This window comes from Marmota marmota, unplaced genomic scaffold, assembly GCF_001458135.2.
Source record: "Marmota marmota marmota unplaced genomic scaffold, marMar, whole genome shotgun sequence".
In the NCBI taxonomy this organism is placed as follows: domain Eukaryota; kingdom Metazoa; phylum Chordata; class Mammalia; order Rodentia; family Sciuridae; genus Marmota; species Marmota marmota.
In genome coordinates this window covers 291881-304187 of record NW_025999927.1, presented here as the reverse complement: position 1 = coordinate 304187, position 12307 = coordinate 291881, and positions in this window count along the sequence as shown.

Sequence of the window (12307 nt, the reverse complement as noted above, 5' to 3'; positions counted from 1 at the left end):
CGCCCAGCGCGCCGCGCGCTGCGGAGCCCGCTGGAGACCCGAGCTCCTTCTGCTTCCCGGCTGGCTGGCCGTGCTTTTGGCCCCTGCTCCCACGACTTCCCGCTGCGTCCTCCTTCCCTGTTTCCCCTATGCCCCTACTCTGCCCCCTGACCCTGTCTTCCCTCCTTCCTCCCCTGCATCCCTCCTCCACTCTTTTCGTGCTTCCCACATTCTCTCTCCCTTTTTCCCCCTTTCCTCTGCTACCTCTGCTCCCCTTGCCCCTGCTCCCCAGCTTCTCTCTCCTCGCCCTCTTTCCGGACCCTCCTTATCCCCTGCTCCTCTTGCAGTGCTCCAGCAAGTTTCTCTGTAGTCCCAATTTCTTCATTTACTTAAATGTAATTTGCTGAAATTAGTATTATCTAGAAGGAAAAAAGCTTTCTTTGCCTTTCCTCTCTCTGCACTCATGCATGTGATCACAGCAGGACTGCACTTTGGGCCTGGTCGTCCTTCTGAGGCTCCTGGCTTGCCTGTGGGGTGAGAAGAACCACCTGCTGTGAACATGGTGAAGACAGGAGCCAATAAACACTGAGCCTTTACTATGCGCCAGAGTCTGCTGTGCTCACTCTGTCTGAAGGGATTCCTCTAACCCTAGAATTACCTGTACCCACCTTACAGACAGGAAAACCTGGGGTATAGTGATGTTCAGCAATCTGTTTCCAAAACAAGCTAGGGAGCAACAGACCAGGATCCAGACCAGAAGAGAGCTTCCCAGCACCTTGTTTGCAGTGTGAACAGTGGAAACCAGACTCCAGAGTTCAGAATGCTCAGAAGTAGCAGTGCAGGGCAGATACACCAAGAGGCCGGAGCCCAAATCCTGGGCTGCCCGCTGCCAGCTGCCAGAAGCACCCTCCATGGCCGGGTGAAAGCAGCTGTGAAACACCAGAACAGGGTTTCCAGGATGCTGCCGGGTTTCTGTTCTCGCGATTAAAAGGCTCAGGGGTCACTCCAGTTAAACTGGGAGTTAAACTGGGCTAACTGAGCTGCGCAAAATAACCACACAAGAGACACAAATACCTTATTCTTTGGGGTCGCTGTGATGGCTCTTCTGAGAGCGTGGGCGGACCCTTTTATTGAGGAGAAGCTATTCAAATGAGGCAAGGGGTCAGGTTTCAGGGGGCTGAGTCTATCTTCATGATGTCCACTGTCAGCAGGTTGACTGACACCTGGGTAGGCCACACCCAAGGGCACAGTAAGAGAAGGGGACGCACACAAGGCAGTTCCATGGAAGATTCTATCCTAAACAGGGCAAGGGGTTATATTACAAAGGAACAGGTGAGCATAGCTTCACCCATTGTGCTGTAGCAAGACACACCCATCCCCGAGACACCAACCCTCAAACCCAAGAAGGGTGGGGAAAGCTCTGCCACATTTCTGTGACTGAGCGCCTCAGCACCCAGCCGAGGAGTGTGACTCAGTCACGTGCAAGGTTGGTCTCTAACGATCTCCCACAGGATGCAAATGCAGGACCCTTGGACTTGGCCTGCAGTGACCTGGAGAGCCCAGTGGAACCAAAGTCTCCCCTGAGCAGAATGTGAAGAACAGGGCCTCCTCAACCTCTGCAAGAAGACAGGGGTGCCACCTACAGTTGCAGGAAAGGCCAAAATAAGGGGAGGCTGGAAAGTCCAAGGTTGCAGCCAATCTGTCCTCCATTGCCCCAACCCTAAATGGCTTAAATGCCTTCTCTAAGGCCCAGCAGGAGGCCCAGATTGACCATGCCTGTCTTCTTGACTGTCAACCTACAATAAAGCTCTTGTGCCATAGTATTGACTTCTCTGCACATCCACCAAGGGCTCTCTGGGATGTCTGGCGGTGTTGGCAGTGTGGGTCCTGGGGCCCTTCTGCGTGGTGGCAGATCCTGTGTTCTTGCAGGTGGTGACTATGTCACCTGAGACCTGTGCATCTGTGAGCACAGGCACCTGTACCTGCACAAAGGCATGTAATAGCAGTTCAGCAAGGGTACAAAGCTGCACAACTAAACAGTAAACAGATGCATTAATTGCGGAATATGTCATGCTGTTCAGTCAAAAATGGACAAGAATGAGTTGCACACAGCAAGGGATGAAGAAGCCAAGCATGCAGGAATATCATCATTGGACTTGATGTATGAGGTCTGGAAAGGGGAGGAACCCCCAGGCTGTGTGTCCACACGGTCAGGAAGGGGGGGAGGAGCTGGGTGCCTTGTCTCTGGAGTCCTTCTCTCCATTTGAGTGGAGAGTTCATGATCCGTCTTTACAGCATTATAATCAGGCCATGTTTGTTTTATTCACTTTCATGAATTATACTTTATTTCAGAATGGTCAAAAATATTTAAGCCTATAAATCCTACTAAATAGGACTTGTGGTTATTTGCACTCCAAAGAGCTGTGTGCCTGAGCCCAGCACAGGGCTAAACACATATTGTACCCTCCTTAGGTTAGATAACACTCTAATTGTAAAGCTGGAATGTGATCTGAGTGCCCAGATCCTGATGATTCAAAACTTCCAGGAGCACCTCGCAAAGCACAGCCACTCACTGTGTACATCTTTGCCATTTCCTTTTAATATGAGTATCATCTTCCACAAGGGCTGTTAGAGGTGTTCTGATATTTTTAACCAACTGAACTGGTTCCACAGGATTATTACAGAAGAGGTAAATGGTACATAACTTCCAGGAGAAAATGGAAACTTGGGGAGGGCCTAGAGGGACAGCAGGTGCCTTGGCCTGGGGAGGACAGGCTCTGCTCACATGGGGACAGGCTGAACCACACTGTACACCTTTCCTCTCGGTCTTACTTCATTTTCCTCTTTAAATCACTACTCTGGTTCCTCCTGGTTGCTGACACTCTGCTGGTTCCCTTGGTGAGAAGGGCCATTTCCCACCCCCTCCACACTGCCTCAGCGTCTGGCAGCCACCCAGCCATCTGACCCTCCACAGAAGAACCTTCCTCCCAGGCTTTCCCAAGAACTGACAGCCTTCCAACTCCCCTCCCAAACACACCACAGGAACTCCCAGGCCAAGCATTTCCCAGCTGCCTGAGTCCTCCCTGATGATAAGAACTCTTTAGAAACTCCCCTTGGTGTTGTGAAACCTCGACGACCTCCCCTAGTTTCACAGCTACCCTGAAGATAAGAACAGCCATGTCATCTTTTCCCAGCAGCCTACTTGCTGGTCAGCAGTTCTGCAACAATGAATTGTCCTCCCCCATGCAGAACCCGCAGCTCTCTCTCCGCTCTTCCCCCAATTCTGCAGTGGAGGATGGGAGGGGAGAAAGAAAGGTGCCTTCCTAAAGGATCCAGTGGCTCTCTAAAGTCACTGCTGGGACTGCAGTAACAATGTAAGAAAGTCACTGCTGGGACTGCAGAAACAATGTAAGAACTGGAAAGAATGGGCAGATTCTCGAATGCCATGCAGACCTGCCACATCACTCCTTGTGGAGAGAGCAGAATTTTCTATACAATTTTCAATCATGCCTGATTGCTCTGTCGCATGCTTCCTTAAAGGATGCACTAGAAGGCAGATACTCTCTTATATGTTGAATCATGGAAGAAATGCAATTTCAGAGATGAAGGGTGCAGCTCTTGGCTGTCTTGTTGAGTGGAGGAATCTGACTCATGAACTCAGGTTGACGAGGTGTGTGCAAGACCTGTGAGCACAGATGTGTCAGAGCAGGCTGTGACTTCAAGTTCACAAGTCCAAGAAGAAAAGAGATGCCTGTAAAGCAAGTGAAACATCAGACATCACATGGAGAGGCCCAAGAGGGGCAAAGCATGGAAGAAAATTGAAGTCACCTGAGGACAGATTTCTGCATGGGTGTGAAGGACTTGCCCTGGCACAGGTGGCCAGACCATTCACTGCAATCCAGGGCCAAAAAAGACCCTCCTCTCCCATCTACCAGATGGTCCTTAATCTCCAGCAAATTATAGCCATGCTGATTGAACTCGCTGCCCCGTACTTTTTGTGGTTCATCCCCATGAAATCTACACATGTGCTGTTGCCTCCCCAGCTTTGTCCATCAGTACATGAGGAATTTCCCAATTTGACCAGCAGGAGGCAGAAGCAGGACTGAGTTTGGAGGCCAGTCTGGCCAAACCCTGCAACCTCCCATCCAAGGCCAAGCCCACACAAGGTAGCAGAGCTACAGAGTGAGCAGGTTCTGCAACAATAGGTGGCCTTGAGCCTTTTGCAGCTTGTTCACAGCCAGAGCAGAGCAGTGCTGGGGTCTGAGCCCCTCCAGGGGCACAGGTCACAAGGAGCTCAGGCCTCTAGCACAGGATGAAGGAAACAGGCCCCACAGTCTTCAACACCCAGGAGAGTGAGGTCAATAATAAAGACTAGGAAGGAGGGCAGAAGAGAGAACCCACAATGCTGGGCTCTTTAACAGCTGGGTAGAAAGTGTCCTCCTGTTAGCTGCTTCTTATGTGTCTGAGGTAGCAAGAGGTTTGGAGAGATGCCGGGGCAAAGAAGAAGCAGGATGTCTGTCGTGGCCCATTGAAACATCATCTTCACACACGTGCCTGCTTTTATACGTGAAGCTACTCTTGTCTATTCACTAAATCAGTTCCACAAACCTTAATTGAGTCTCTTTGTTAACCTAAGGACTTGTAAAATGATCAACTATGTTGTTTATTTTTTTTTCTGTGATTAAAAAATTCTACTAATTTGGTGACTTCCTAGAGTTACAGCTGGGAGGTCTGTGTGTGGTGGAAGCAGGCAGAGCTCCCTGGTGGTGCTCCCTCAGTGGTGCTCCCTCAGTGGTGCTCCCACCCCCAGCTCTCCTCCTGCAGAGGTGCTTAGCCTCCCACGCCTGCCAGAACCCAGGGGAAGAGGTGGGTCAGTGCAGCCAGCACTGTCCAAGGGGCTACAAGGCCAGAAGTGGGCTCTGTGCAATGGTCCCTCAGGATTCAGGATGGAGCAACACACAGCTGCGAGGACTCTGGGACAAAATCCCGGACTTCTGTGCTTCCCAAGAGCAGTGGGCAAAATGAGTTGGGAACCCCTGGGCTGTTCCTTCCTGGGAATAAATCCTGGCCTCTCCTGGCGCCAGTTTCTGTAAACTTTGAAACTCAAGACTGAGAGTGCTGAGAGGATTCCTGCCCCATGCTCCAAGGACCTTCGAACCAAATCTAGAATAACCCAGTGGTTGAATACAGACACAAGAAAATGGCAAGCTAGAAATGTCAGCTTTCTCTTCCTGTACTCCTAGAACCACAGTCCTGACATAGAAACAAAATAAATAAATAAAATGAAATGCAGACAGGGATAGGGTTGTGGCTCAGCGATAGAGCGTTCACCTAGCACGTGCAAGGCCCTGGGTTCAATCCTCAGCACCACATAAAAATAAATAAATAAAATAAAGGTATTGTGTACAACTATAATAAAAAATAAACATTTTAAATAAATAAATAAATAAATAAAATTAAATGCAGAGAAAGATGACCAGACCAGAAAGGATGTGAGGACAACCACTGGAGTAGAGTTGTCACTGTGCATGGAGACAAGCAGGCCAATCTGCTTGGCCTTACCTTGTGCCAGACACCTGTGTGTGTGACCTCTAACAGGGTGGAGACTGATGAGGGAAGGAAAGGGCCCACAGACACATCCGAATAAGTAGAACCTTTGCCTGATGCAGGAGGGACTTCAAAAGCAGTACCTGCTGGACACGAGGTTTCCGTTAACAGGAGGATCCAGTCCTACCATTCAACCCGACAGCATGGTGACCAGAGGCATCAATAGTGTGTCTCAGGGCAGGGAGGCTCAGTAGCTAAGCACTTGCCTAGCATGCACAGGCTCTGGGTTCCAGCACCACGGAAATTAAGTAAGCAGACAAATAAATAGTGTGTTGTATCCTTGAAAATCTCCAGGATAGTTCATTGCAAATGTTTTCACACACACACACACACACAAAGTGAGGCAATGGATATGTTAATTAGCTTAAGTGTGTGATCATTCCACATGCTTACACACACCAAAGCATCACATTGCACATGTTAAATAGAATCATTTTTATTTGTCAATTATATCTTAATAAAGATAGGGGCAAAGGGAATTTCTTCAAGGGTCACTGTGAGGTTACCCTTCCTCTCAAGCAGTGAGACTTTTCCATTGCGGGAGGAAATGCATGAATTTCCTCATTTGACACTTGTGTAGGTATCACAGTACACATTACCTGCAGTCGCTGGGGATGTGTCAGGGACACATAGGCCCAAGTCACTCCTTCATGGAGCTGATGACAAACTGTGTTTGCAGTGAGCGCCAGGCAGAGGAACCCTGGGCAGGGCCATGGAGAGCCTCACACCTGCCACATTGGAGCAAAAACTTGGAGGTGAGGTGGAAGCATCTGGCATGTCTAGGAAAAGGGTTCAGCAAGGGGAGGAGCAGGACAGGAACCTCCCAGCAGGGACTGCTGGTGTGCCGGAGAATGGCAAGGTCCTGTGCGTCTAGGCACATGGGTGAGGGGTGGGAAGCCACAGAAGTGAAAACAGACAGTGGCCACCTGCAGAGCCTGGGAGTCTGTGGAGCTGAGCACAATATCACACATGAAGGCTCATGGGTACCTTGGCCACTGGATGAAGAGGGACTACGGGGCAGGGGCAGCAGATAGGAGGCAGCCGCAGCATGGCAGAGGAGGGAGACAGGCCCGCTTCTAGGACCAGCAGCACCAACCTGGTTGCATGCGTGGGGGCAAGGACAGTGCCCAAGTCACAGCCCAGTTGAAGTCAGCAGCAGTGGAACAAGCCAGACTCTGGGAGGAGTGAGGACTCAGTAGCCTTGAGGTGTCCAGCGGGCATGACACATAGACAGTGGGCCCCACAGTGGAGTACAGAGGTGCCGTGTGTGGTGGGTGTGAGGCGGAGGAACGAGGACACAGGCGGAAGTGTGGGCCAGATGGGAAGCGAGGTCTGAACTCTGCACTGAATGGAGAGGCCAGACATCTTGAGGGCTGGCATCTATTAAGTGAGGTCAGATCCCCGTGAAAAGGAAGATGGGAAGCCACAGCAGGCTTCACCCCTGGGAGGACGTGCTTACTGACCCAGTTGTGTGGCCATGCACCGCTCTGCCCTCTGCTTGAAGCTGTCCTTGTCCTCTGCCTGCCTGAGGCCAGCCACACCTGGCAGCCCGCCGTGTGGGAATGGACTCTGCCTGTCGGCCAGCTGACTGCTTCGCAGGCTGCTGGCGCCTGGCTGTATCTCTGTGAGGGAAGGCACACCCGCCCTTGGAAACAGAGCCTGGGTGTGTGCTCTGCACTCCGCCAGAGCGGAGCCACCCGCTCCCATCCACACCCCCACTGCATCTGAACATTGACCAGGCTGCATCAGTAAAGACCTGTGCTTGGCTGGCTCTGCATACTCCACCTTGGGGACTAGAGGTGGGGCCAAGGGATGCCGAGAGGTTTCAGTGCTCACCTTGATGAACTCCAGAGGGTCTCTTTCCTTCTCCAAGTCTCAGAACGCTTGTTTCTGTTTAGGAAGAAACATTTAGCCCCTGTAGGGACTTGTGACACTCTTGTCCTTGCTGTTAAGGGAATAACCAAGTTGACCTCCCCATTCCTGAGAGCTTACCAAGGTGCAGAGGTGACTACCTGCCCAAGGAGCCTCTTGTGGTCTAATCACACCTCTCCTGGCATCAGCCACTTGTCTCTCTACTTGAATCCTCTCCTCTGGAAAATGGGTCATGAGTCTGCTCGGCCGCCCTGACAAACCCACTGGGAGGTTTGCAGGACAGAGCCTGCTTCCTCACAGTTCTAGAGAAGTCAGGGCAGGGGCAGCAGGCCTGCTCCTCCTGAGGCCTCTCTGGCTAGCAGAAGCATCTTCTCCCTGTGTCCTCACCTGGCTGTCTGTGTCCCAACCTCCTTATAAGGACATGTGGGTATGTGGGTCAATGGATGGATGGGTGGATGGACATGTCCTATTGGACAAGGACTCATTTTAACTCAATGACCTCTTTAAAGATCAGAATGTGACAAATAAGGTCACATTCTGAGCCTCAGGGGTTAGGACTTCAACATGTGAATTTGGGGAGGATGCAGCTCAGCCCATAACCACATAGAAAATGCTATTTAGGGGAGTGTTCTAGCGCTTATGTTGTGCAGGTATTATGTATTCAAAATAATGTGTGTGATATGTTCAGAGTCATATCTGACAATCAGTTTTCTGTTGATTTTTGGTGTTTATTGTTTGTACAGGAACATTTCTTGCTTCAGTGCCCATATCTAATAGGAGTTCTCATAATTCTGCTGTGAAACCAAACACATATGTTCACAAAGGGCGCATCTCAAACTTTCTGGAGGCCTGGAGATAATGTATTGTGATTTCCCTTAGGATCATTTCAGTCCTGCTTGAGAGAAAGAAATAGCCTGTGAGAAGCAGGAGAGAAAGCTACTGAGTAGAGAGGAAGTTGGAGAACCCACCAGGGCAGTGATCTGCCCTAGTGCAGTTGAAGTTCCGCCATTTGTGAATTGTGCAAATTGGCTCTGGATAAATGTGAGCTCCCTTTTTCTGGACTGGAGTGGCAATATGCTCCAGAGACAGAGCATTGTGCAGTATTGGAAGAAAGATTGAATTGAAAATTCAATACTGTGTTTAGTCTCTAGAGAATCAGGGCCCAAAGTAAGCAAGTGGTCAATAAACACTGGATGGATGGATGGATGGATGGATGGGTGAGTAGGTGAGTGGATGGCTGCCTGGATTGAAGGGTAGATGGGTGGATGGATGGGTGGGTGGGTGGGTGGATGGATGGAGAGATGGATGAATAAATGGATGGATGGGTGGGTAGGTGGGTGAATGGATAGATGGAGAGATGGATGAATAAATGGATGGATGGGTGGGTATGTGGGTGGATGGGTGGATGGGTAGATGGATGGGTGGATGAATGAATGGATGGATGGATTGATGGGTGAGTGAATGGGTGCATGGATGGATGGATGGGTGGGTCAGTGGATGGATGGGTGGATAGATTGATGGGTGGGTGGATGGGTGGGTGAATGGATGGATGTGTGGTAGGTGGATGGAACAATTGATTATTGGATAGATAGGAAAGCAAAATGCAGAGGCATGGTAGGACATGTTCTGAAACTCCACTGCACACCAGAATGTCTGGCGCAGAGGTAGGAGCATACCCCTCATGCAAGTGCTGCTCTAAGCCATGCTTCATTTCTATCAAACTCCTTTTGCCTTTTGACCCTGGGAACTCCTGGTGACCCCTCCACCAGGTAGTATGGCTAATTTGGATTGGTGCCACCACTGGACCTAATGGCATCCTCATTCCCTCTCAGAAGCTGCACCTCCCTCCAAAATGAACATTGGCCATCTGCTGGGTTAGCACATCCCAGGTCTAAGCTGGCAAAAACCAACTGGACCTCCCAGCTCTTGCCTCAGTCTCCAGGCTTCTAGATGAAAAGGCAGTTTTCTAATTCCCCTCAGGTAGTCTGCATCCAGGTGTGGCCACTGTGCTTATGTTATAGGTCCTCCATGTCCTTCACCCCTTCCCCAAAGTTCCCTAAATCTCTGGGTCCCCAGTTGTCACATACTTTTCCCAACCCATTTCTCTGTCCAGTTGACAATGCAGTTCCTTTCTTTAACAGAGCTCAGCCATCTCTGTCCCTCCCAGAAGCACTGGGCACAGCCTTTCCTGGTTTCCAGCCTCTAAGTCCACCATCACTGTCTTGGAGTCTGATCCTGTGCATCCCATCCACACCCAGAAGGGATGGCCCCACTAATCAGTGGGGTATTGTGGAGGTAACTTCTCATTCCTTCTTGTGAATCCAGCTCTCATACCAAGAGGACACTCACAGACCTGTGGAGAGGCCCATGTGACAGGGAGCTGAGTCCTCTGGCCAACAGTGAGGGAGGGAGCCATCCTGAGCCAGGCCTGCAGAAAATAGCAGCACTCAGTCAACTGCACCTTGGCTGCAATCCCACCCACCAAGGTTGCTCCTGTTCCCAGCCCATACAAACGGGAGAGGGTAAGTGTGTGGTTTTTAAGCCATTGAAGTCAGTATTAATTTGTTAGGTGGTCATAGATAATTAACCTACTCCCCAGGATGCCCAAACCTGAGTGGTAGACCTCTCTGTCCCTGGAATGCATCATCCTGCCATCTAGGCTAGAAGCAAACTCCCTGGCTCTCCCTACCCTAGAGGCCCTCCCCACAGCCCACTTTGGAACCAGGGCCCCATGATCTACATCTTCCACTCCCATCCCAGAGTCTCACTTAATCTGAGACACGGTCCTTTGGAACCCCATCTTAATACTGAGCTGTCTTAGCATGTGGATAAGACCTGACTTAATTGTCATGAAGGACACTGGCTCAGGTGCCATCTGGGTGTCCTGTCCTTGGCACCCGGACACAACACTGTCCTGTTGGTTAAAGATGCTGATGAACCACCTGATCCTTTCTTTGTGTCCAGTGCTTTTTCTGGTCCTGAACAGATGTTTTAAATGATTGACTGGATTCATGGGGCCATCAGTCCAGAACACACTAGGCTGGGTCGAGGGCACCAGAGTGCTGTGCTCACTGACTGAGACAGGAGGTGCCCACAGGCCCCTCCCCCCAGAGCTGACTCAGCCTTCACCACACCAGATGCCAGAGGCCTGCCTCCAGCTCGAGTCCGAGTCTGAGACAGAGGCTCCTGGGAATGGGGGGAGTGTGGAGGGGGGGTCACAGCAACACATCAGTGGAAGATGGCAGATGTGTCCTCATCTCCTGCCCCCCCTCGCCCTCCTGGTAAAGTGGAAACACTTGACGCTGTAGCTCAGGGGCGACTTGGGTCTTGTCCCTGATATCTGAGGATCCCTGGATTGAGTGAAAGGAATGGGTCACAGGGACCAGAGGACAAGGGAGGTCTTTTTAGTTCTGGGGAATAGTTACTTCCAGGTAGTTTGCACTCACATCCTCTGGCTCTGTCCTCTGAGGAGCTGTGCAGGTCTGGGAGGCAGGAGGCTACTCTTCCGCAGTGACGCAATCCAGCAAATGGGGTGGCCTGGCGCCTCTCAAGGAAGACACATCAGACAGGTACCTCCATGGTTTTACAAATCTCAGACCTTTGTTCTTTTGAAATCCTCATGGGAAAGGGAATGCTTTTGTGTCTGTGACCTACAAAGACTAGCTCTTGCCTGCAGGCCGTCCAGCTCTGCTTCCACCTGACCACAGGACAGGCACAGCCCAGCAATGGATGCCAGCCAGCACCTTGCAGGACCGGCTTGGGCTTTCTAATCCCTGGACAGCAAAGCAAGAATGAACTTGCTTTGCCGAAGGTGACAGTGGGAGGACTGGGATGCTCTTCTGAATAGAAAACGAAGCCCCCTCTCTCCACAGCATTTTTTCATGGACTTTAGACTGTACCCGGATGAGGAAAAACTCATAGTTGAACTGGGGTGGGGGGAAGCCAAAAACCTTTATTTAAAATGGGTGATTGTGACCAGTCTCTACTTGCTTGGAATATAAATAAATACAGACACATAGATCTGTTCAGCATCTAATACTGAATATGGACCAAGTAATGCCCACTGTGTGAGGTGCTGGGGATGAACAGCACCATGACGCTGATAGATGTCAACCAGGTGCACAGCACTACACTGGAAGCCGTGTCCCAGGTTAGAAAGTCTGCAAGTGTTGGCAGAACTGCCCAGGGCCGTCCTTCCTGCCCGCATGGTGCCTGGGTACCTGTGGAAGACTTGTTGAATTCACATATTCATTACAGGAAGTGACAACAGAGAAAACCTCAGCAGGGAGGACAGGGAAAGTCCAGCAGGATGTTGCCAGGGGAGTAAGCAGGTGTGAACAAGCCTGGGACACATGGCAAGGGCTGCAGCACTCCAGGAAGGCCAGTAGTGTCTACACTGTCCAAAGCTAAAGGTCATAAACCACAAAGAAGCTACTTCCACTAGGAATCATCTAATCGTGAAAACCCAACCTGGCACAGCATCAAGACGCAAAGAGGATTGATGAAGCCCCAGAGACTCAGGCATGCCTCTCAGAGCTCAACAAAGCCTGTGGGCCAGAAGTGAAAGAAGGCATGGAGGAGCTCAGCCAGGCCAGGTGGACACTCACCCTGATCAGGGATCATCCCCAGCCCATCACATATCCAGTCACAAAGAACAGATCAGAAAGTTCCATGAAGTAGAAACATTGCAACACAGTCTCCACAGTGCAACAAAACTAGAAACTCTTACAGCACCTCCGCTGGGGACTCCTGGTGCAGGGAGAAGCACCCTCAGGAGCTGCAGAATCCCTAAGGCCCATGTGAAGGAGACGGTGCATCAGAGCTCAGGAGATGCCTGTGAAGCAGTGCC